We start from the raw sequence: 24089 nt of genomic DNA, 5'->3' as shown, positions 1-24089 counted from the left end.
TTGTGATATCTTGATTCGAACTTAGTACTCAGCGCCTAACATAATGACTTTTTAATTTAACTTGCGCCCAAACGTCTGGCGCCCAAATGGCTTCGCGCCCAAACGTCCAGTGCCCAAACGGCGGGGCCCAAACGTCCACGCCCAAACGGCGGCGCCCAAACGTCACGTACCGCATGGCGCCTTCACTCCTTGCTCCTGTTCGCAGTGGTGCCAACTCAAAATTTGGGACAATAAACCTGAATCACATCTTATCTTGTATTATTCCATGTAAACTACCAAATTATGTTTTCGATTATATTTGTGATAAACGTATTAACGGGATTTTTAACTCCAGTTTGAAAGTAGAAACTTGTAACAGGTAATCCCATGTTGATCCCAAATAAAATTTTGGAGATACATTCATAGCAGTTGGAATGTTTTTATATATTTTTTGTTGATTTTTTTTTTTTTTTTTGAGAAAATCAGATTCAAAATTTTTATGTTTCGAAAAAGAAAAAATTAAATCTATAAACTGGTACATTATCTTAAAGCTCTTTTCATAAGCTTTAAATTGACACCTTAGTCAATGTCTGAGGTCCTTTAGGTTAACAGCAAATGCCAATCGAACAAATGTGACGCAGTTTTTAATAACTTTGCTAACCTGTAATTTTCGAAACCAGTTCACGTATCAATCTGAAATATCAGGGTTTGTCATTTTCCCGTGATACCAAGAAATGTACCAAATTTAATCTGAAACTAGCAGGCAAGGTGGAATTTGAAAATTATTTTGATTTAACATGGAATCATACATGACAATACATCTATTTTATTGGGACAGAAAATAGCTATCCGTATGATGGAGGCAGTGGCGGATTTAGCCGGGCCTCTCAGTTTTTTCAGTAACAAAAATAATTTAAACTATTATATATTTTTGAAGTTCATATTAAACTCATGATATACCTATCATAGTCTGGGTTCTTGCTGCACCCTCCCAGATTTTAGCGTCTAAATCCACCACTGGATGGAGGTGGTCGTTATAAGGGGATATCCGTTGAGCGAGGTTCCACTGTATTGTTATTAATGGGATTACTTTGTTTCTGTAAGATAGTAATGTATTAACTAGAGAAAATAATTCTATTTATAATTCTTGCGTTTAAAATAAAAATAAAAAGGCACACCTGCCATACAGTTTACGTTTGTACAGCTGGTGAAACCAAATTGCAATACGCATATGTTGACACTCTATAGCTTACGACTTTTTTTTCTTTGCTTTTTTTTTTCTCCATCGTCTTCGAATCGAGATCACAGTTCATTCGACTAGACAGTCAAAACAAACATTCGTTTCTCTCTTCAAGAGAGAAATTCGAGCCACCGGCTAAGAAGAAATTAACAAACATGTTGACAATTATATGTAAACTCTGTGAATAAATAGTAACACTGACGACGTATCTGGGTTGTGATGAATTGACTTTCCGGTTGAGTGTCTAAAATAGTATTTAGACTGCGATTCTAACAGGTAATCGTCAGGTTGTTCATTGTATGTTTAGACATTTGATTGTCTTCACCGTTATCATCAGGCGTACAAAGAAATTGAAAACAAATACTTTCGCTCTAGACTGTAAGTATGTCGTTGCAGATTGTCAGCTGAAATTTATTTATAGGATTCTTAAAGTAGGATCCAGTGGTATGTGGTTCTGTGATATAACGTTAAGCTCTAGTGCTGGGGGTTTCGAGTTCGGTATCAGACCATTTGAGCTTATGGTGGACTATGTCAATTAATTTACCACCAACTGGATTTTGTGGTGGACAGACTCCGTGTGCATCGTTTTTCTCGAGGTTCTCTCACTTTCTACACTCCATCATTTCGTTCATCATCCCCACCGTCTCCCTTAGCTTCGGAGCATAATTTTAGACGTTAAACTAAAATAAATGTAACTTCGTATTTGTCTTCCTTTTTCATTCTACCATCCTCTCTCTACAGGAATTACGAGGTGTATTCAACTTGTAACACCTCCAATTTTTTTCTCAGACTGGTAACAGATAGAAACTTGCTGTTTTAAAATACGCGAGCACTCGTCAATGAGTGTCAAAGATTGCAACACCGTACGGCACACGGAATTCTAGGAGCAGCGGTGGGCTGTTCTCCATTTGCGTATTGTGACGCAGCGACTGTTTTTGATATTTATGATACTCGTCATTTTCTCCATTTGCGTAGTGTGACACAGCACTGTTTCTGATATTTATGATACTTGTCATTTTCTCCATTTGCGTAGTGTGACACAGCGACTGTTTCTGATATTTATGATACTCGTCATTTTCTCCATATGCTTAGTGTGACGCAGCGACTGTTTCTGATATTTATGATACTCGTCATTTTCTCCATTTGCGTAGTGTGACAGCGACTGTTTCTGATATTTATGATACTCGTCATTTTCTCCATTTGCGTAGTGTGACACAGCGACTGTTTCTGATATTTATGATACTCGTCATTTTCTCCATATGCTTAGTGTGACGCAGCGACTGTTTCTGATATTTATGATACTCGTCATTTTCTCCATTTGCGTAGTGTGACGCAGCGACTGTTTTTGATATTTATGATACTCGTCATTTTCTTCATTTGCGTAGTGTGACACAGCGACTGTTTTTGATATTTATGATACTCGTCATTTTCTCCATTTGCGTAGTGTGACGCAGCTTGAAATTCATCGCCGGTTGAATGAGACGTGATGATGGTGTCAAGGATGTGTATAATGTGCGTTCATGGGTCCGACAGTTCAAAGAAGGCAGAACATCGTGTGACAACAAACCAATATAATCTCGGTCTCGCACAAGCCAGTCGGACGACATGATCGAACGAATGGAGAAAGTTGTTTTGGAGAAACGCCAAATGAGTGTGGAACACATCGTCTCGAAAGTTATCATTTCCGTGGGATCTGTGCACACTGTCGTCAGACAGGCTTGTGTGAGGCCGATATTGTCTTGGTTTGTTGTTACGAGACGTTCTGCTTTCTTTGAACTATCACACCCACGAACGCACATTAGATACATCGATGACACCATCATCATATGTCTCACTCAACTGGCGATAAATTTCAAGCGGTGTCATACAACACAATTGGAGAAAATGAATGATTATACCAGGGTTGGCTGGTTTAAACCAAGGTTTAAACCAGCTGTTAACAAAAAAATGGTTTAAACCAAAAAAAAAAAAAATGTTCGTAAAAGTGTGTTTGTAAAATCTTGATGAACGCACATTTGTGGGTTATCCCGTTTCACTCCCGTATATTATTCGTATTATATTCAGACCTAAGTTCCTCATTCATTACTCAAAAAGATTATACTACAAAAGCTACTTTTTTTTTTTATAAGTTTATAAATGTTTATTTTGTGATTTTTTTGTAGTTGTTATTGTTATGTAATTGCAATAGAAAAAAAATTCTAAATATTGTTTCGTTTCAATGTTTACTATTGATAAAATAAATCGAAAATGCCGTACTTTTTGTGTGTGTGTGTGTTTGTTGGGGGGGGGGGTTCATACAGACCCCACGAGAGGCATTTAGTGAAATAAGAAGTATCTTTGGTATCTATTTATGTATAAATGAGTCTGAGCCAAAATGGACTCAAATAATTCGTATCTTTATTCACTTTTCTTATTGATATGCAAATTAAGTCGGTGTATTTCTTTAATTTGGACCAATAAAAGTCGTTGTTAACTAACTTGAACTAAATTAGTTCTTCTGTACTCCGTAGTACTTCGAAATTGTTCATATGTAATTCTCTATAATGGTTTCACTTGTGCAACTGTTTATCTTTTCGTCCTTCTGAAATGACTCTTGACAGTTACATTAAGAAGCATGTAAAGATCAGTACAACGTATTTTTTATCAGGATTCCTTCGTGAGTGAGTCGGCAGACGTATCGCATTTGTGGCCAATTAGTCCTGGTTCCGAGTTCAAATCGAGGACAATTTCTCTCGGATGTAACTACAGTGTGTGCAAGGAAAGGTCGCTTCTCACAGTTGGTTAGAGCACGTGGAGTATTGTAGGCGCTGTTGCCAGAGGCTCCACAACAAAACCAGCAGCTCTGGCGACAAACTTAAGACTTTTAACAAGTCGTCTCAACTACTGGCAACAGCGCGGTCAGTGACCTTCGTTGCCTAGCAACAGCCTGAAAGAATACTGCTCTGATTGGCGAACAATCCTCCCTCTCGTTTTGTTTACAACATGTGTAGCTATCTGTCAGAGGACACCTTTCAGGAACTCGATAATAGAGAAGCGGTTTTTATTCCGCTTTAAGCTTATGTGTGACCCCTTCCAGCATAACCCGGTTGTTGTATAATAACATCAAGGCGAAACAAACTTATTTCTGTCCATATATGATATGAATATATAGAGCAAATTATTTAAACCATAAAAACCGTTTTTTTTTTTTTTGTTTTTTCAATAAAAATCATTGTTTTTGCCAACCCTGGATTATACGCTGTTCTTGTAATGAAAACGTCACCATTTTACGAGTATCATAAGTATCAAATACAGTCATCACTCTCACTGCTACTCCTAGAATTCTGTGTGCCGTACAGTGTTGCCATGTCTGTCACGCATTGACAACGAGTGCTCGAGTATTTTAAAACAAGCACACGTTTCTATGTTACCATTAAAAAAAAAAAAAAAAAAATTGAGGTGTTATAACCAGGGTCGATTGATTTAATTCAAATTCCGAAATAAATTAATTTCAAGTGAAAATAAGTGAAACTCCGTTTCCGTTCTGTTATTTCGATTATGGAAGATAATAATTATAGTACAGTGAGACTCAAATGTGTGTACAGCACAGTATGAAAATGCGTGTTACATGCAGAGGATGATCCCGTTTTGAACGGGTAACGGGGAATCCTGCTTTCTTCTCTTCGTAACATAGGGTTTGTAAATCGTTAACTATTCCAACGGGGAAATCACCATCGACATATAAGACGAAAATTCTTTTGTGTGCGCTTCTGTTTGTTCCCAGATAATAGGGGCGTATTTAGAGTGGTCCGATCCCCTCTCCGAAACTTAAAAAAAAATTTGAATTTTATAACTTCAGGCGAAATTTTTGTATTTTATATGTATTTCGTGCCGCAAGCTTGTTCCGATTTTTTAAAAATACCCTGCCAAATATCAGTAACTTCTGTGAAAAAAAGTGCATGTTGATAAACGTTGGCCATACTTTTTCCCTAATGCTTAAGAAACATTGTTTGGGATAGAAATAAGTTCACGATTGGGGATTAATTCAAAATTCAACCCGAATACTTTCACGTAAATGGCATAATTAATGTTTAATACTAATTCCTAATGTTTTTTCCTCAGTTCGCGACCTGTATTATACGAGGAGAAAGATTTGATTTAAATAAAAAATCGATTTAAATCCAAAAATCAATAAGAAATGATTTTTTTTTTAATTATTTTTTTCCATCCTGATTATAACTTAAATTCACCTCGTACTGTAACATCCCCTTTAGCCTACGGGCAATAGAAGTTGCACGTTCAATTTAAGATTCGATTTTAGAGTAGGCTCCTTGCTCCATCTTACGTTTTATAAACTACATAGAAATGGGCTATTTTATTACACTAAAACCCCTATAAGCTGGACAGCTACGGCTTTCTCTGGTAATTGATTGGGCGATTGAAGTTTATCGTACTTTTTCAGTACTGAAGCTGATATACATGACGGATCCTACTGCTTGATGTGGAATTCAGACCACTGCTTGTGCTTGTATTCGGTTATCACTGCTAGGAAGGAACATATGACTTCTTCAGGAAAAGGTGTTCTCAAAATAATGGTTTCCTAAAGTACACTCATGTCCAAAATTATTGTCGCATGTTTATAAATATGTTGTTGTAGGAATATAATTTGATAACGAATTCGCCCGGTATTTCTTATAATGTTAGTACAGTATGTGTATAATCGGCAAAGACATGTATGTGGCAAATTTCATTGCAAAAGAGCAGTAAATAAGAACAATAAAACGAAAATAAAACTTTCTTGTCCATTTAGCAACATTGTTTTACTCACTCTAATTTTCGTATTTTAAATTCTTTTCCTATGAAATGTACCACAAATATACATTTTCCGATTATACACATAGTTTCAATATTAAAAATACCCTGCAAAATCATTATCAAATTCTATTCGTACAAGAAGACAGTTATATATATGCGACAATCATTTTGGACATGAGTGTACGTCATCATGCTGCAGTTGGTGATAAGGATTCCCATTCACCACAATCTCTTATGGCCATCTTGTTTCCTGGACCCGCAGACATGAGTTTTTTTTTTTTTTTCATTCATTCAGGAGTTGATTAAAAACAGTTTACGTTGCCATCTACTGAATGTTCGTGGCCGGCTAATACGTACACTGCAAGCCATAACAACCAACATACTCCGTCAAGTGTGGAAAGAAGTTTGATTAGGGACATTCCATGTGAAATCAACCAATGAAATCACCAAATCACCAGGTTATGGCGTATGCTGATGATGTAAATTTATTAGGGGATGATAGGGGAACAATAGAAAGAAATGAAGAGGTCTTATTAAACGCTTGCAGTTACATGGGTTTAGAAGTAAATGCAGAGAAAACTAAATACATGGAAGTTGTTCTATATGGTTGCGAAACATGGTTGCTTACTCTGAGGGATGAACGTAGACAAAGTATTTGAGAACAAGATCCTGAAACGAATATTCGAACCCAAGAGGAACGGGAATTGGAATTGCGGAAACTTCATAACGAGGAACTACATAATTTATACGGTTTACCAGAGATTGTTAGTCATCAAGTCTAGGAGGCTCAGGTTGGCAGGTTATGTGGCCGGGATGGAAGAGAGTAGGAATGCTTTCAAAGTCTTAACTGGAAGATCAATCGGGAAACAACCATTAGGAAGACCTAGGCTCAGATGAGAGGTCGATATTAAGATGGATCTCGCAGAAATAGGAATACAGAGTAAAAACTAGATCCAGTTGGCTAAGGATAGAAGTCAGTGGAGAGTTTTTGTCAACGCGGCATTGAACCTCCAGGTTTCATAGGCCATTGAGGTAGAGGGAAGTTTCACTGGCTCGCGGGTCCGTCCTGATATGAGCAAGGGAGGGGGGGGGGCGAGAAAACTTCTTTTGGTGAGACGAACTTAGACTTCCGCAACCTTTTTGTTAGGAAGACTCAAAATGCATTTGCGATCGCAGAAATTGGACCAAGGCCTACAGGTCCTGCGCCTCGTGATCCCTGCGGGGCCCCCGTGGGTCTCGGGCCCTTGGCAATCGCCAAGTAACGAACGTGGCCAGTCTGGCACTGATCTAAGTGAAAAAGGAACTCCAGGCACATTTGGATATTGATATGTATAATTGTAATAATAGCAGTAGAACTTAATACTTGACTTTCGAGAGAAAGTCGAATTTTACAGGAACTCCTTCGTGGTTAAGCGGTTAGCGTACGCGCCTTTAGCATGGGAGACCCGGGTTCAATTTCCGGCGGGAGCTCATGTGATTCGGATTCGACGTAAATCAGTAGGTCCCGTCTTGTATAACCTCGTTGCTGAATGGACGTTAAAATCAAATCAAAATCGAATTTTACAGGTTTTTTCCTTTCTTTACGTTGGCCTACTTTATTTTGATTTGAGACTTTCAAATTTCATCCTATTTTTCACTGTAAAGTACCTGTAATTCAAGAAGAAAATAATTATATATGGCAATCAAATTGAAATTCATCGTAATATGGCCCATAACAAACACTTTACTATTTTATATCATAAAGGTCAGATCCACTGGTATTGTAACAGAGCGGTGCTTGAGCGATTGACTGTAGAAATTGAAACTCCGTTTAGTGATCATTTCACAGGCTTGTTCTTTTATAAGTGTAAACTCTTTAGTCAGTGGAGAGGAGGGCGTGCATCATGGGGTCAGAGTTGATGATGACGTGTTTTGGTGGGTAATTGATCAGAGTTGGTCATGCTGGGTGGTGGATCGTGGGTCAAGTTTTCATTGACCCCACACCTTCTCTGGTGTCTATCTTTTTCTACATGCTATCTTGTCAGAAATCTTATTCTTGACGAATCCAACTTACCGTTCATAGTTTAACTTGGATATGCAACAGACAAGTCTAAAATGAGTATGAATGGGTTATAGGTTCCTTGTATCTTTGTAGCATCTGGTTTATGTATTTGTATATTGTAAGACTTTCGAAGATAGATTCCCCGAAGGAAGATACAAGGCAGCCAGATGTTAGGAGTACGTGTCAGTATCAAAGCTTCGCGATATAGAGTTTATAGTGCTTCTGTTGAGGTGTTTAGTATCTACCTACATAAAACTTCTGAAAAGAGTGCCCTGAAAAGCTATTTTTACGCAGTGTCTGTAGAATATATACAGCTTTCACGATAAACTTGAAAGGAGATATCTTTGGGAGAGGTTACATTCTGTGTAACATGGTTTCTTGTTCACTCTCAGAAAATATCTGACTACGACGTAATAAACCAGAAGGTTCATTGTTGCAGAAATAACTTCGCCATTCGATTTTGTCGTGTTCCAATCCCATTTAGTTTGGGTTGTTCTTCTTTCCAATAAATATCCGCTATCGTTTCAATCGCTAATCAAAAAATGCGAGGGGTATTTTTTTCTCAACCTACACTAAGCCACTAGCGGAGAACCAAATGAAATGAAACGTCCACGCTATATGTATGTAATTGTATACACACTTATGAAATAAACAGAAGTGAAATATATTGTTTGTGTATGGAAAATCATGCACGCGGCGCTGGACAGGAGAGCCATGTATATGAAATTCCATACACATGACATTCTGTGTGAAACTTCTGGTAGTCGTAATTAGGGATGGTCAGATCCGGATCTTTTTGGATCCGAATTCACTTGGGGCCGGATCCAGGAACCGGATATCCGAGGTCGGGATCCGTCTGGCCATCCCTACTCGTAGTCTTCACTCATTCGACGACGAATTCTCAGTGTATTTTGTATTATGCCCTTCTGCCTGGAGCAATCGAATTATGTCATGTGGTCATATTTGTTGGGCGTTCCGATTGCGTCTGATATGTTGTAATCTCACTATACCACAATGATTAAACGTGACAGTCTGTCTATCGGGTGGGGAACGAATCCAGTGAACAACTTTATCTTTTGCCCCGTTTCATTTCACATGGTTCTTTTCCGGTAGCGTAACGGAAGTTGAAAAAAAAATCACCCTTTTACATTACGCACAGTCGCTATCTTGGGGGTACAATTAAATTCTTCATTCTCAGATTATTTTTAGCTCCCGGCGTAGCATACGGGAGCTTATAATTTCATTCCAGGTGTGTGTGTATAGTACTTTATTTCTCGGTAACTACTGGCCGATCAACCAAATTTGGGCAAAGGAATATAAAGTGTTATATTTGATGGCCGGGCTGGTACAGGGTCGGCTCGACTTGACTCGCAGTGTACATGGAATTTTACTTGTCGGTAAATACATACTCACATGAAACCCTTTCTCACTCACCACATTTCCCTTATATATATATATATATATATATATATATATATATATATATATATATATATATATCAGTGACTACCACTTCTTCGAGTATCTCGATCACTTTTCGAGAAGGAAAACCTTCTGTCATGATCGAGCGGTGCAGGGTCGCATCGCAAACTCCAGGCTTTTTCGCCACGGAATCAAATCTTTGCGGAACGATGCCAACAATGTGTTCTTGCAAACGGCGACTGTTTTGATTAATCAAGTAGTATAGTTTTCGTTTTGTATATATCAAAATGACGCAACTGTAGCCTATGCCTGTTTCCTTCGCATCAGCCTAATAGTTGCGCCAGAACCATGGAACTGGCGTCGTTATCAGTGTAGTGTCTCAACTCTAGTAGTGGAAGTGTCGTATTGGTACTAGTGTTAGTACAATGCCGCCGAAATCCAACCGTCATTGGAAAGATATTTAATTGTGCTCTTTTTCACGTACATTTTTCGTACAAGCAGTTAGGGAAATTGTCATGAAGATGCCTTAGGCAGTGGAGTGATTATAGCTAAAGATATCTTATCCAGTCAAGCACAAATGGGGCCTATACAGAATTATTCACCAACAGAAGGACCAGTTTGTGGGTATCAGCGAAAGTATTACTTGAGATGCTTTGTGTGGTTCGCCGCACACCGAATTTTACCGTCAGTATCAAAAACGTTTCCTGTGGAAAATCATGATTGTCGCCGGATATGGTTACGAGGGATGGTTGCAGGTTCACTCATGTCCAAAATGATTGTCGCATATCTATAACTATCTTCTTGTAAGATTATAATTTGATAATGATTTTCCAGGGTGCTTTTAATACCGATACTATGTATATAATCGGGAAATGTATATTTGTGGTAAATTTCATAGGAAAAGAATTATAAATACGAAAATTAGAATGAGTAAACCAAAATTTTGCCAAACAGTCAAGAAAGTTTTTTATCGTTTTATTGTTCTTATTTACTGCTCTTTTGACATGAAATTTTCCACATACATGTTTTTGTCGATTATACATATACTAACATTATAAGAAATACCGGACGAATTCGTTACCAAATTATATTCCTATAACAACATATTTATAGACATGCGACAATAATTTTTGACATGAATGTACATACGGTGGACCAAATCGGAAACGTAAATGATATCTGGGTTCCAGGAGTTCGCCATTACCCCAGTCTATCCCCGTTTGTAGTGCGGATTTGCATGGCCAAGGCGTTCAGCTATATACCCTCTGGTTTTATCATGATATGGCCTAAGAAACGGGGATCTACTTATTCGCTTTCATGACATTCCTGTAAACAGCTTTGACACCAGCCAGCTGACTTTTACGCATTTGGACTAGTAGAACAGCATGATAAAATTGTTGCCCCGCAATTTCACTGGCTTAAGAGTAACTTCAGGGGAAAAAATAGGATGGAATTCCTAAACCTATCCTTCAACTTGGTTTGTTGTGAGTGATATTGCGGTGTCGGGCGATAGTCCGTAATACTAGTGGCCCGATAGGACACGGCACAGCTTCTCTAGGATAAGTATACTGGGAATATCGGTGCGATATAAACCGTACAACCCCCTGTACTAAAACGCAACAGACAGGAGGGAAGTTTTTGCTTTGTAGATTCAGAAGTTCATAGCTATTTAGTGTTATTTTCGATAACAAATTGCTTAGTACGGAATAGTTCCCATTGATCATTAACGAACAGTAAACTAAATTATTCTAGGTATGTGTATGTGCAACATATGAATCACGCTCTTTACTAGGAAGTATTTACTCTGCATCATATGGTTAGGCGTTACAGCAGAGAAGGAGAGTATTTTATTTTCTCTTCGGTTTAACTGTTATTCTTAACGGGTTACAAGACAAGCATTTCGGTGTAATTGAAATAAAAGGACGAAATCTGTCTTTATGTCGAAGGGAAGCTCCTGTAAGTACGTAAGAAATGCCTAAGTACTTAGTTTCTCTTCTGTATTGTTGCACTACCATCCATTATTGTTACTATTTCTGTGTTCTCTTCGTTAGTCGCGGATGATTAATATGCTATTCAAAGCTGAAAATACGTCTGCGATGCGAGTTTTTCGTTCAGCCTGGAAATGTTACCATCCTCGTCGGAGCAGAATACATTATGGGTCAACCTGTCCAGGTTAATACATGCACCATTTAACGAACTTGGCAGTAGTCGCTACCAATGTTGCCAAAGGAATTTTCGATCCTCCCGCGTCAGCATCAGTGTGGCCAAATCGAGCATTATTCAGCTTATTCATTAGTTTTTTTTAAAAGTAATATTTTGATTATTGGAGTAAACGCAAATATCCAGAATGTGCACATTATCCAATGACCGTTCATGTAATGAATGAACTGATACACTTTGCCTCAGTGGCACTTCGTAGCCGACTAGCTAACGCAATTGCTCTTGACCCGGGTTCGATTCCCGGCGGGAGCTCATGTAATTCGGATTCCACGTTAATCAGTAGGTCCACGTCTTATGTAGCCTCGCTGCTGAACGGGACGTTAAACTCAAAATCAACTCAGCAATTGCTCTCGTGGTCCTGGATTCTTTCTCATGCGAGTACTTGCTTCTTATGCAAACTCAAGTAGTGGTTTGGATCTCACTGAGCTATAGATATAGGGGGATGGAATAAATGCTCTAAAATGTTGTAGTGAACTCATTTTTTTTATTTTATTATTATTATTATTATTATTTTAGTATTACGTATTACTCTTCAGATGGGAGGTTTTCCATTGTAGCTATAGCCGGCAAGCGGCTACTGCCATATACCCTCGTGAGGGTACGGTGACTCGGTGGAAAAAAGCGCTCATTTCTGTTGCGAGGAGTCGACCCCTTTCATGTGAGTTTGCAGTGGGCAGCATCGTATCTGTGACTTTTCTCGGGGTTCTCCCGTTTTCTTTGACATTATCATTCCACCATTTTTTTCATAATGATTGATTAAGCATGCGTCCCCTAGAGATCTGCACGGGCCGAATTTTTCGGCCCGAGCCCAATCCAGCCTGGGCCCTAAAAGTTTTGGAGATTTTCGGCCCGAACCCGGCCCGGCCCGATATTTTTTTTTAAATTCTTGGCTCAAGCCAGGCCCGGCCCGATAAGTTTTTTTTTAATTCTTGGCCCAAGCCCGGCCCGGGCGCGATAAATTTTCGAAGTTTCATTTTGTAATATTTTTCACGGGCACACTTCATCAACGTTTGCCTTTATTCTAATTATCGTTTAACGAATGTCAGTAATTATTAAAGAATTGCAATTAATCGGCCCCAGCCCGGCCCGACCTGAAGAGAAATCAGTGTCGGCCCGCCCAAGCCCGGCCCGTGCAGGTCTCTAGCGTCCCCTCTAGCCTAAAGGGCATACTCGTGGGACGTAGACATAAGAAATTAATTTCGTGTGTCCTCATGGAAAACTTACGTAACTCTTACAAGTCACATATATATTATGTTCACAAACTCTCAAATCTGGTATCGAACCACTAATCGCACTCTGTTACAGAGGTGAGCTCTGCACCACTGAATTGCCGCGCTCCATATTAATTGTTAAATTTTATCAAAATAATACTTTTTTCTTTTCAAAAATTTAATTTTTATTCATAAATTGATTTGATACCAGAAGTACAGTAAAATCAAACGAGAAAGCAAACGTCATAAGTATCATTTTAATAGTTTGTTTACTCATTGTCGCATGTAGCTCTTTTGACTTCTGGTTTTAGGAGGTGAATGCGACACTGAATCGTCGGGTTCCATAGGCTATAAAGTTAGTTATTATTAAGAAAAAGTGTATCAAAATGTTTGGAGACTAATTCTATTTACAAGAAAGTATTTTATCTACGTTTACACACTATCACCTTCAAAATAGTCACATTGTACGGCAATATAGCGCTTCCAGCTTTTTTTCCATTTCTAGAATGCCCTAAAAGTCTTCTTTTCGAAGCGTGTGAATAATATGCGATTCGCTCTGGATCTCTGCAATGGTGTCCAAACGGCGACCTTCGAGCTGGATCTTCAGCCTCGGAAAGATTATCAAGCTCGCAGGATCTAATTTGGTGAGTAGGGTGGTGCGGAAGTGCGATCATCTCGTTTCTGGTAAGAAATTCACGTGTGAGAAGAACAGGGTGTATTTAGTCATGGATCAGCCAATTTTTTGCGCGCCACAGATCCAGTCGCTTTGGCCGAATGTCCTCTCTCTCAGACGCTGTAAAACTTGCCAATAAAACTCGCTATTGACAGTCTAGCCCTGGAGACGAATTCGTGATGCACAATGCCGCGAATTTCGAAAAAGACTATGAGCATGCACTTGGTCGAATTGTGAACCTGCCTTGCCTTTTTCGGTCGTGGAGATGGTTGTCTTCTCTCAGAGTCTTAGCCGTACACCTACGTTTCGTCACCGGTAGTGATCCTTGAAACGAAGGACGGGTCATCCACGTCACGCTGACGGGAGTTCTTGGCAAACTCTGACACAGTGTTCCTTCTGCTCATGTGCTAGCAGCCAGAGGACAGCGGCAACACAACACATGTTCAAATCACACGTGAAGATTGCATGCACTGTCTCGTATGACATATCGACAATGGCAGCCATGTTGTGGATTTTTCTCGACGATCCTCATGCATAACTTGCCAAATAGTTTAACATTTTCGGGTGTTGTGCTCGTTGAAGGTCATCCTGGTCTCTGGTCGACTTCCAGTGATGTTCTGCTCTTAAAGCTCGCGTACCAATCAGAATACCCCGAACGACTCGCCGTATACTTGCAGAATTATATCAAGCATGTCTGTGGTGGATTTGCCCAGTTTCATACAGAATTTCACGTTCGCTCGTTGTTGTAACTTGCTGTCTATGATGAAATCGCAGACGTAGTAATACATATGGTCACAATAGCACCAACCACACACTTCCCGATGTACATAGGACGATGTCTCTTGGCACACTGACTTACGAAAGTCGGTGCTCCCTGTGCCGGTGCGTGCAACCTTGCGCTGCCATCTGTTGGTGTGTTAAAGTAATAGTCGAAACTTTTTGATACCACCTCGTATTCTGTCTGTCAGCAGGTCCTGGGACTAATAAATTTTTCCCTTGTGTTAGGGTCTAGAAAAAGTTTCTTTCGTGTTTCGCGATCTTCAACTTCCCCTTTAACTCCCAATATTTTATTCTATTTTTCAAATCATTGATAAGTCGTGTTCCTACTCGTTTTCCTTCTCTCTCTCTCGGTATAAAAAGAGGCAATTTCTTCGTGAGATGTGTCTAATTCAGTTAGCCTGTCGAAGGATGCTGGTTAAAAGAGCGTTCTTCCCTCTCCTACTAGTTTTAAAGCATCTTTGTTACTCTCTCCGCCAAGTTTATCTTCTCCATCTTCCTCTAACACCACATTTCGAAGCTCTCTAACTTTCGTAATGTCCAAGTCTCCGAACCAATCAATCTCATATTCCGTATATTAGCACTCCACCAGATTCTTTCTTATTGTTAGTCGAATGTTAAGCGTGCTAATTAGGAGTGATCCTTTCTTGTTGAATACCTCTTTTGCTACGGCAGTTGTTGATCTGGTTAGCGTCTCTCGTGACAATACTTCCTAGATATTTAAAATGATCGACATCTTTAAGCTCTCTATTTTTCTGATCCATAAGGGGGTGTTTCCACGATGTTCTACTGACTTTCGACTTTTCGATGTTGTTTTTTATTCCATATTGTTTCCTAGTGTCAACTCTTTTTATCAATCATCTCCTGTAGTCTTTCTTCAATTCTTGTTGTAATAGCCGCATCATCTGCATATCTGATGTTTTAATGATCTTCCCCCCCCCCCTATCTTGAAATCTCCAACTTCCAGTTATGCTTCCTTCATATTGCATTCATCATAAACGTTGAATAATTGGGATCCCATACAACATTATTGTGTGATTCCTCTTCGAATCTCCACACGGTTAGTTTCTCTTTGGTTTAGGCGCAACTTCATTCTCTTTCTGTGTATAGAGAGTTAGACCACGATTCCTCCAGTTGACCCCCGTTTATTTATGAATTATCAGAAGTTTGGAATTGACCTGGTCGAAATCTGTTCGCCATTTTTTTTATATCGATGATACTCATTTTCTTTTTGACAGTTGTCGATCTTTCGAAGTAAATTAACTAGTAATAACCGGATGCAGTAAAATTTGAACTGCAGATAATGGATCTGATTAAGGCAAAGATACGAGGAATGATCGAAAAAAGGTTACAAAGTCTATTATGGCTTTATGTGTGAGACATAACTGGAAGATCAACACACCTGATGATAGAGGTCACTCATTAGTAGTCCCCGATGTAATCACAGTTTTTGTTCAACCTCTTATCGCAACGACAGATAAAGTTTTCTGTACCATTTGCATAGAAATCTACATGAAGTTTTCGTGGCTACTGTGAGGCAGCGGTTTTGGCATAATCACATGCCAGATAATGGTGGCCAGAAATTTTTTGCTTTAGAACAGGTAAAAGGTGAAAGTTACTGGAACTAGGTCAGGGCTGTAGAAGGGGTGCTCTAGTCGTTTCAAGCGTAACGTCAGTGGTTTAAGTACTGAGTCTAGCTGTGTCCAGGGTTGTCATTAACAATATTGATCCGTCTTTCTTTAAAGCCGACACCACTTCCCTACACGTTCATTTGAAATTAGCCCTCCCCTCCCCATACACTTCTACAATCTGCCAATAAATGTTAACAGTGTAGTAGTATTTTTGGCCTACAGGGACCACGACACTGACATCACTTCTACTCTTGACCAAATAAGAGGAATCGCCATTTTTAATGTTTGTTTCTCGGGTATACGTGATCAAAATCCGAAGTCCTCAACTTGCACCAAGACATACATGTTGTTCGATCATCCCTCGTATATTGCCGAAACAGTAACACAAATTCGATGAGTATTTGCTTTGGTCGTATTTTGTGTAAGTTAAACGTTGTTTCATAGCTAGAATGAGCAGTGTTTAAATCAAAAATCGAATTTGACGACAGATTTTAGTATAATCTTGGTTCCAGAGTATAGCAACACTAATGAATATTTGAGGTGTCCAACACAGCAGAGGCGAAGAAATTGTGCTTGACCCTGAGCGTCTAGCTTTTTATCTTTCCCCTCTTTATTTCTAGAGATATGACCCTGTGGTCACCATTAACTCCTCTTTGCCTTCTGAAAACAACTACGTTTTATGTTGACATCTTGAAGGCTGTGTCTTGCCAGGTTATGTCTGTTAAGTGTGTGCGATATTGTTTACTGCGTGCGCGAAATGACAAAAGAGTTGTAAGCGAAGAAAAAAGCAGCTTTTGTGTATGGCTCTGGCTGTTTTCATGACAGAAAAATTGTGTTGCTCTTTGGTTTCATTGTTACGTCATTTTTTTTTTTATTTTCCCGAGGTTTTGGTTTTTATTTAGCAACAGAGCGAAAGAAAAAAATGTGACATTAATATAGAACAGGCAGATGTTTTAGTTTTTTTTTTAAACTTTGTATCGTAGATTTTCAGTTCGGATTCTGAGTAACTAAAATTACTTTTAGCAGTATCACAAACTAACACTGGAGCTGAAATATAAACTCGACCGACACTGAGAGTATTTGAGTTCAAATCTTCCGCATCGCAAATATTTTGACGGAAATTACACATTAACACTTTTCAATCCTAAGCCCGAGTATGGTTTGTAGTACCTCATAACAGGACGGAGCCCGAGTCTAGATCTGATCTTACATTTTTTATATATATAAATGAAAACAATTTATTAGATGAACTTTTTAACAGTTTGACCAATGTTATAAACAAAAAACAGTTTTTGTATTTTTTTCCCCCTCATTATCTTTCAAACAAATGCAAGTGAAAAAGGGTTTGTTTGAAACAGTATTGTAGCAATATCAATACATGTTGTATTCATCTTCAAATTTAATGTTTAAAAGATTTTTTTGCTATGCATTCTATTTGTCTATTTTTTTTCCTTATCTGATACTTTTTTTTTTTTTTTTTTAAATATAAGAAAGCAGTAAAGTGCCAGGAAACTGAAATTGTAATAAATGCATAAACCCAGGAGCGAAAGTGTTAAAGAGAATTACAGTCTTTCATAATATCGATCATGTGTTCGCAATCTTTGTTTTTCAGAAACAGCATTGACAATCTTTCTGTTTGTTAGAATCTGCGTTGACATTCTTTTTGTTTCTCAGAAACAACATTGACATTTTTTTCTGTTTCTTAGAAACTGCGTTGACAATCTTTTAGTTTCTCAGAAGTAATGTTGACAATCTTTCTGTTTCTTAGAAACAACGTTGACAATCTTTCTGTTTGTTAGAAACAGGGTTGACAATCTTTCTGTTTGTGACCCATTGAGATTTTTTCTTAGGATAACAATATCTACACCATAGCTTGGTTTCAGTGATTTTCACCGAAATCCAGAATATCGGTATCTTCAGCTATTTTTTAAAAAAGTGGTCCTATAGTGGCCAAACGGTCAGGTCAGTGATCGGTGGTTGTGTCCATTGTGACTTTTTCTCAGAATCACAATACACAACATATCACGGTTTCAGTCTTTTTAACCAAAATCCAAAATATCGGTGTCTTCGTCTGTTTTTCAAAAAGTAGCCCTGAGTGCCCAAACGGTCAGTGATTGATGGCTGTGCCCATTGAGACTTTTTCTCAGGAATACAATATCTACAATACATCACGGTTTCAAGCAATTACACCGAAATCCAATTTCCATAAGGATTGTGGGGATCCTTTGATTAGGAAGATAGGTCACGTCGTACCTTGAAAATACCAGTAAAACTTAGACAGGAAGCGGAAAGAAAAGCTACGGCGTTTTAGCTGTGGAAGCTACGTCAAAACTTCAAACGTTGCCTATTCCAGATTGCCTGTGTCTTACAGTTAGATATTTTTGCTCCCCAGGGATTTCGAGATGCAGGGCATTTTTTACGCCGTATAGGGTATGCAACCAATTATAGGGCACAGTAGTGTGGGTTGTATAGTTACCAGTTATACTTTGTTGCCAACGAAAAGCAGATCGGTCAGATCATGGCCCATTTTAGTTCAACGAAGGGAAAATAGAAAACATAAATCGTTTAGTTTTGAAATTTGGCACAGTTATGGAGAGAAATTCCCAAAACGATATAGTAAAAATCCTTTAGGGTTGGGGGTCGGCGACTGATGGATAGAAGGTTAAAAGATAGTTTTCCTTAAAGATCTCCAAAACAATGGACTTTAGCTAAAGAACGTTTAATTAACAAAATTAAACTACATTAAATTTCCTATGAACATAGTTCTATACATTTTTTCATAGGATCAATAATTTAGAAGATAGAGGAGGGTAAAAGGTACATATTTCAAAAAAAAAAAAAGTCCTTATTGCAACTAAAAGTGTTCAGTAGTTTTCAGAAAGAAACTTAATGCCTATACAACAATCTACAAAGGCAATATACGGTTTCGTGCATAAATGTACTAATGCGCGGGCAATATTTTGTGTTGCTTCTTCTGCGTCTTTCATATAAAATTCCTCTGAAGTAGAAATCTCTCACGAAATTCGAACACCTCATCTTTTTCTTTGCTTGTAGGTGATCAAAAAAACGCTGTAGCGAAAAAAAAAAGAAAAAACCGCTGTAATTATTTTAAATGAGAAGTCCAAATATTATATTTCACCTCTTTCATCTTTAAGGAAATCTCAGATGTGGACATCTCTATAAGTGTAAGTCTTGAGTGAATGAGTGACTGACTGACCAATGCCCAGGCCAAACTACGTGAAGTAGAAACTTAAAGTTTTGGACAGTCATGAGATTTGTGGCGAAGGTACGACTGAGGAAGAATTTTTGGAAATTCGACCGGGAAGGGAGGAAGAAATAGATGTGGAAATTGCAAATCAAAATGATGGACCCGATTTCAGAAGTTTATTGTGTGAAATCTAATAAACTATTGTGAGATACAGATGGTGATCAGAAAAATGGAAACACCTGAACGTAATTGCAACTTACCAGATTAATATGGTGTCGGGCCACCTTTCGCCTTCAGAACAGTCTTGATGCGACGGGGGATGGAGGCATAGAGGTCGTGAATGGTAGCAAGTGGAATTTTACACCATTCCTCGTGCAGGGCATTGGCCAGTTCTGTGAGAGAGGATGGAGGTGGAAATCGTCGCCGGAGTCGTGTTTCCAAGACGGACCACAGATGTTCAATTATGTTGAGATCTGGGGATTGGGCGGGCCAGGGGAGGTGTTGAACTTCATCCCGATGTTCCTCAAACCACGCTGCAACAACGCCAGCTGTGTGAATGAGTGCATTATCATCCTGGAAGATGGCGTCATTAACTGGGAACAATTTCCGGACCATAGGATGCAAGTGGTCTCCTAAAATTGCAACATAATCGTTGGCAGTGATTCGTCCGCTAAGTGTGACCACAGGACTCAATGAAAACCATGATATGGCGGCCCACAGCATCACCGAGCCGCCGCCATGTTTCACAGTTGGGTGGAGACACTGCAGATCATAAGCTTCTTTGGGCGTTCTCCACACATAAACACGGCCCGTGGTTGGGAATAGGGTGAAGGATGACTCATCCGACCATATCACACGTTTCCAGTCCTCAACGGTCCAAGTTGCATGGTCGCGGCACTATTTGCGGCGTGCGAAAGCGTTATGGTCCCTCATGAGCAGTTTGGCCCGTGCAACACGACCCCGTAAGTTCATGTCATGTAATTCGCGGCGGACTGTGATTGTCGAAACAGGGTGGGGGAGGTGCTGATTGAGTTCCTCCGTCACTTGCTCCGCAGTGGCACGGCGTGACCTGTTACTCATGATTTTCTTCCGCCCACTGTTCCGCTTCCCCGATGTGGTTTTCCCGTGTGTTGTGTAGGCCGTCATCACCTTCGACACTGTCCCACGCGGCACACCTAACACAGTAGCCACTGCCGTCACACTCACTCCACATAACCGCGCACCAACAATTTGCCCTCTTTGAAAATCTGAAAGGTCTCCCACTTTACACTACCTCCGTCTGCTGCAGCCACTGGACACTGCTGTTCCACTGCGCCTGACGTAGTATGGAGACCGACCTAACACACCACAACCAGCGGTCCGGCGCTGCGGGCACCACGACACCACTGCCAACCCATACATCTGACGTGTTGGCAACTACAGGTGTTTCCATTTTTCTGATCACCATCTGTATGTGGTTCGAAAGATTAACTTTCAAAGATCAGTTAGTACGCAGTGTTTCCGGTTTCTACCGTTAAGAGTCAGGAGCGACCATGAAATGAATTGCTGATATTGACTGGAACATACTACAAAAGATTTAGCAGGAGATAGATGATCGGCTTGGTATGTGCCGTGTTACGCGAGGTTAGTTAGAACCAGGGGCGGATCCAGGGCCGACTTCTGAGGGGGCGGTGGGTTGTTATACTGCTACTTTTAAGGGTTCCAAACTTTGGGATGGGTTTTATTTATATATGTATAAAATAAGAGAGTTTCCTCTTCTGGGGGGAAATCGCTTCCCCCCCTGGATCTTCCCCTGGTTAGAACGCATGTGACGTGTGTGAAGAAAACTATGACAGTTTACTTTTCTTAGCACATATCTCCAATAACATATGTATTGGACTTCACAGAATAACTTTCTGAAATCGAGTCCATCATTGTGACTTCCCTGTATTAAAATGTCCATATCGTGGAATCTATGAAGGTTACGGACATGAATTTTGCTATATGGAGTTATCATTTAAAACAATTAAACAAATGTTTCAGCATTTTTTTTTAAATATACAGTAGGAAGTCGAAAATCCAAATTAATTGGGACCACAGGTAGTTTGGATTTTCAGATTGTTTGGATTTTCGAAAATGACCAAGAAAATGTCATTTAGGCTTAAATATACTGTACGGTATGCTGTTTTATCAATACAGTTGTTATACAGTACATACAGTAATTATAATACCATACGTAAGGCTACTTAAATTTAATGTTTGTGAAGAACCTGCTCGTACACTAAATTACCTGCTCTTGTAACTCACACTTAAAACTTAACTTGTATAGGCTTGAGGAACCTGCATGTACACTAAATTACACAGTTCTTGTAACTCACACTTAAAACTTAACTTGTATAGGCTAAGGAAAATGGACAACCCTATTATTTGTTTATCGCTAGCGCTAAGACAAAATGTAAAAAACTTCTAGGGACCGCGTTCGGATTATCGACGTCCTACTGTATATATTTTGCCTAGAAATGAAGAAAAGAGAAGACAACAAAAGGGGAAGATGATTTCAATTATTACAATATCCCATATCTCGGAATCTCTTAAAGTTAGAGACATGAAATTTGGTATTTGGGCTTATCATATAAGTTAATTAAACGCTTGTTTAAGTTTTTTTTTCCTTTTATTTATTTGACCAAGAAGGGAAGACAATGGTATTGAGGAAAGGGAGAGGACTACAGTTCTTATGATAAGATGTCCGTATCTGGGAATCTCTCGAAATTACGGGACATGAAATTTGTCTTAAACATTTTATCTATATATATATAGAAATGAAAGTTACTATATTTGTGATTTCGCACTTCTTAAAGGAAGACGATCTCGCTCAAATTTTCAACATAAATGAGGTTCGGGTCTCAGATTGTTTTTATAATTTCACTTTAACGGTACAACTTAGGGTGGGGTATATATATATATATATATATATATATATATATATATATATATATATATATATATATATATATATCTTAATAACTCTTGAATCACAAGACCGTGATCAAATTTTCAACATATATAAGGTTCGGGCCTGGGATGTTTTTTTTTATCATTTCACTTTGACGACCAACTTAGGAAGGGGGGAGGGATACAGAAAAATATATAAAAATGAAGGTGACTACCTTTGTGGCTTAATAGCTCTTGAACCACCCGACCGATCTCGATCAAATTTTCAACATAGATGTGAAAAGTGAAATGAAATCTTTGAGTTTTACGTCCCACGGTTATGCCAGCTAGGCTAAAGGAGAAGGTGATGATGAGAAATGAATTAAATGGAGTGTAGAGAGTGGGAGGAAACAGAAGAATCCCGAGGAAATTCATGCACACACTATTTGTCCACCACAAAGCTCACTTGGCGCGAGCTGTGCTCGAACCAGGGACTCCACGCACCAGAGGTGAACATTCTACCACTGAGCCACGCGGCCCCTCAACACAGATGAAGCTCGGGCCTGGGATTGTTTCACTCAATTACGGTGCAACTGCGGGGAAGATGAGGGGAATATATGTCCGAAATTGACTGATATTAGTGTCGAATCCATAGTTTTCGAGGTCGCTGAGATGAATAGTACCATTTTCAATGCCGTTTAAATCCAAATTCAGCACACAATAGTAATTAATTTTTACTGAAATTTTTACTAAACACATGACATAGGAGGTTTGCGTTTAAAGTTTTTATTTCAACCCAGCGAATCGGGTTATCAGCGCTAGTTTAAAATTATGAAGCACGTACTTTAGCGTTTTTAGGTTCCAACTCCCATTAGAGACATGAAATTTGCTATTTAGATGTTTCATTTGCTATTTAGATGTTTTTAAAGAGTGGAGGCATTTAAAATAGTTAAACCCGTACTTCAGCGTTTTTAGATATTTGACATAGAATGGAAGAAAAAAAAAGGCAGTGGTTTACTAAGATGTTCATGGTGAATTCTATATGAAATGTGCAGAACGAGAAACGCAAAATGCTTCCACAATAATACGTGGGAGCATTTGCTAGTGTATAATAGAGTTTAAGCCACAATTTAGGAACATAGTATCTTAAACTGACATTAAATAACAGCCGACGTAGTTACTTTACTTATTGAGAGCTTATCACATCACTGACATTTTCCGCCCTTCTTTAATATCTACTCAGGATAACGTTTTTGATATCCAACAATACTATGGAGTTTTCCTATATCGTGATATTCGAAGAGTTTGATATTCTTATATTCTAGTTATAAAAAGGAAACATGCGCCAGCGTATACGTCTTTGCTGAAGAGATTTGTAATGCTTTTGTTTTCTTTTTTGTGAAAGACAAGAGCACAACGAGAATTACTTACAATAAACGTTGTGGGGGGGGGGGACACGGTGACTCAGTGGTAGAGCGCTTACGTGAGGTGTGTGGGGTCCGTGGTTCGATTTCTGGCCAAGTAAGTTTGTGGTGGACAACGTCGTGTTTGTGGATTTTTCTGGGATACTCCCGCTTCCACCTACGTTCTCATTCCACCAGTTATTCCATAACCATTCATTTGCCTTAATTATCCATCCCCCGTAGCCTAAAAGGCATAATCGTGGAACGTGAAACTGAAACATTTCATTTCCTTACAATAAACGGGGAGCACAGTGGGTCAGTGGCAGAGCACTTATCTCTGGTGCATAAGGTCCCTGGTTCCATCCCCGTCCAAGTAAGTTTGTGGTGAACGACAACGTGTCCGTGGGTTTTTTCATGGCACTCCTGTTTCCTCCCACAGTATCATTCCACCAATTTTTCCATTATCATTCGTTTGCCTGAAAACTTCCGTCCCCCTTAGCCTAAGGGGCATAATCGTTGGACGTTAAACTGATATTTCTTTTCCTTACAATAAACAGCAGTCGTCTTAGTGCGTCTCGGT

At 39.1% G+C, this 24089-nt stretch overlaps 1 protein-coding gene across 2 annotated transcripts in view; it reads left to right on the top strand.

The window, feature by feature from the left end:
• The window catches only part of LOC145684208 (mitochondrial protein C2orf69 homolog), a 124368-nt gene that overhangs the window by 10305 nt on the left and 89974 nt on the right, over positions 1–24089 (top strand). The gene's annotated exons all lie outside the window — the stretch shown is intronic.

This window comes from Thermobia domestica, chromosome 4, assembly GCF_964235325.1.
Source record: "Thermobia domestica chromosome 4, izTheDome1.hap1.1, whole genome shotgun sequence".
Taxonomy (NCBI): Eukaryota; Metazoa; Arthropoda; class Insecta; order Zygentoma; family Lepismatidae; genus Thermobia; species Thermobia domestica.
Note: the sequence above shows the minus strand (reverse complement) of the source record. Positions and strands in the feature narration are given on the sequence as shown.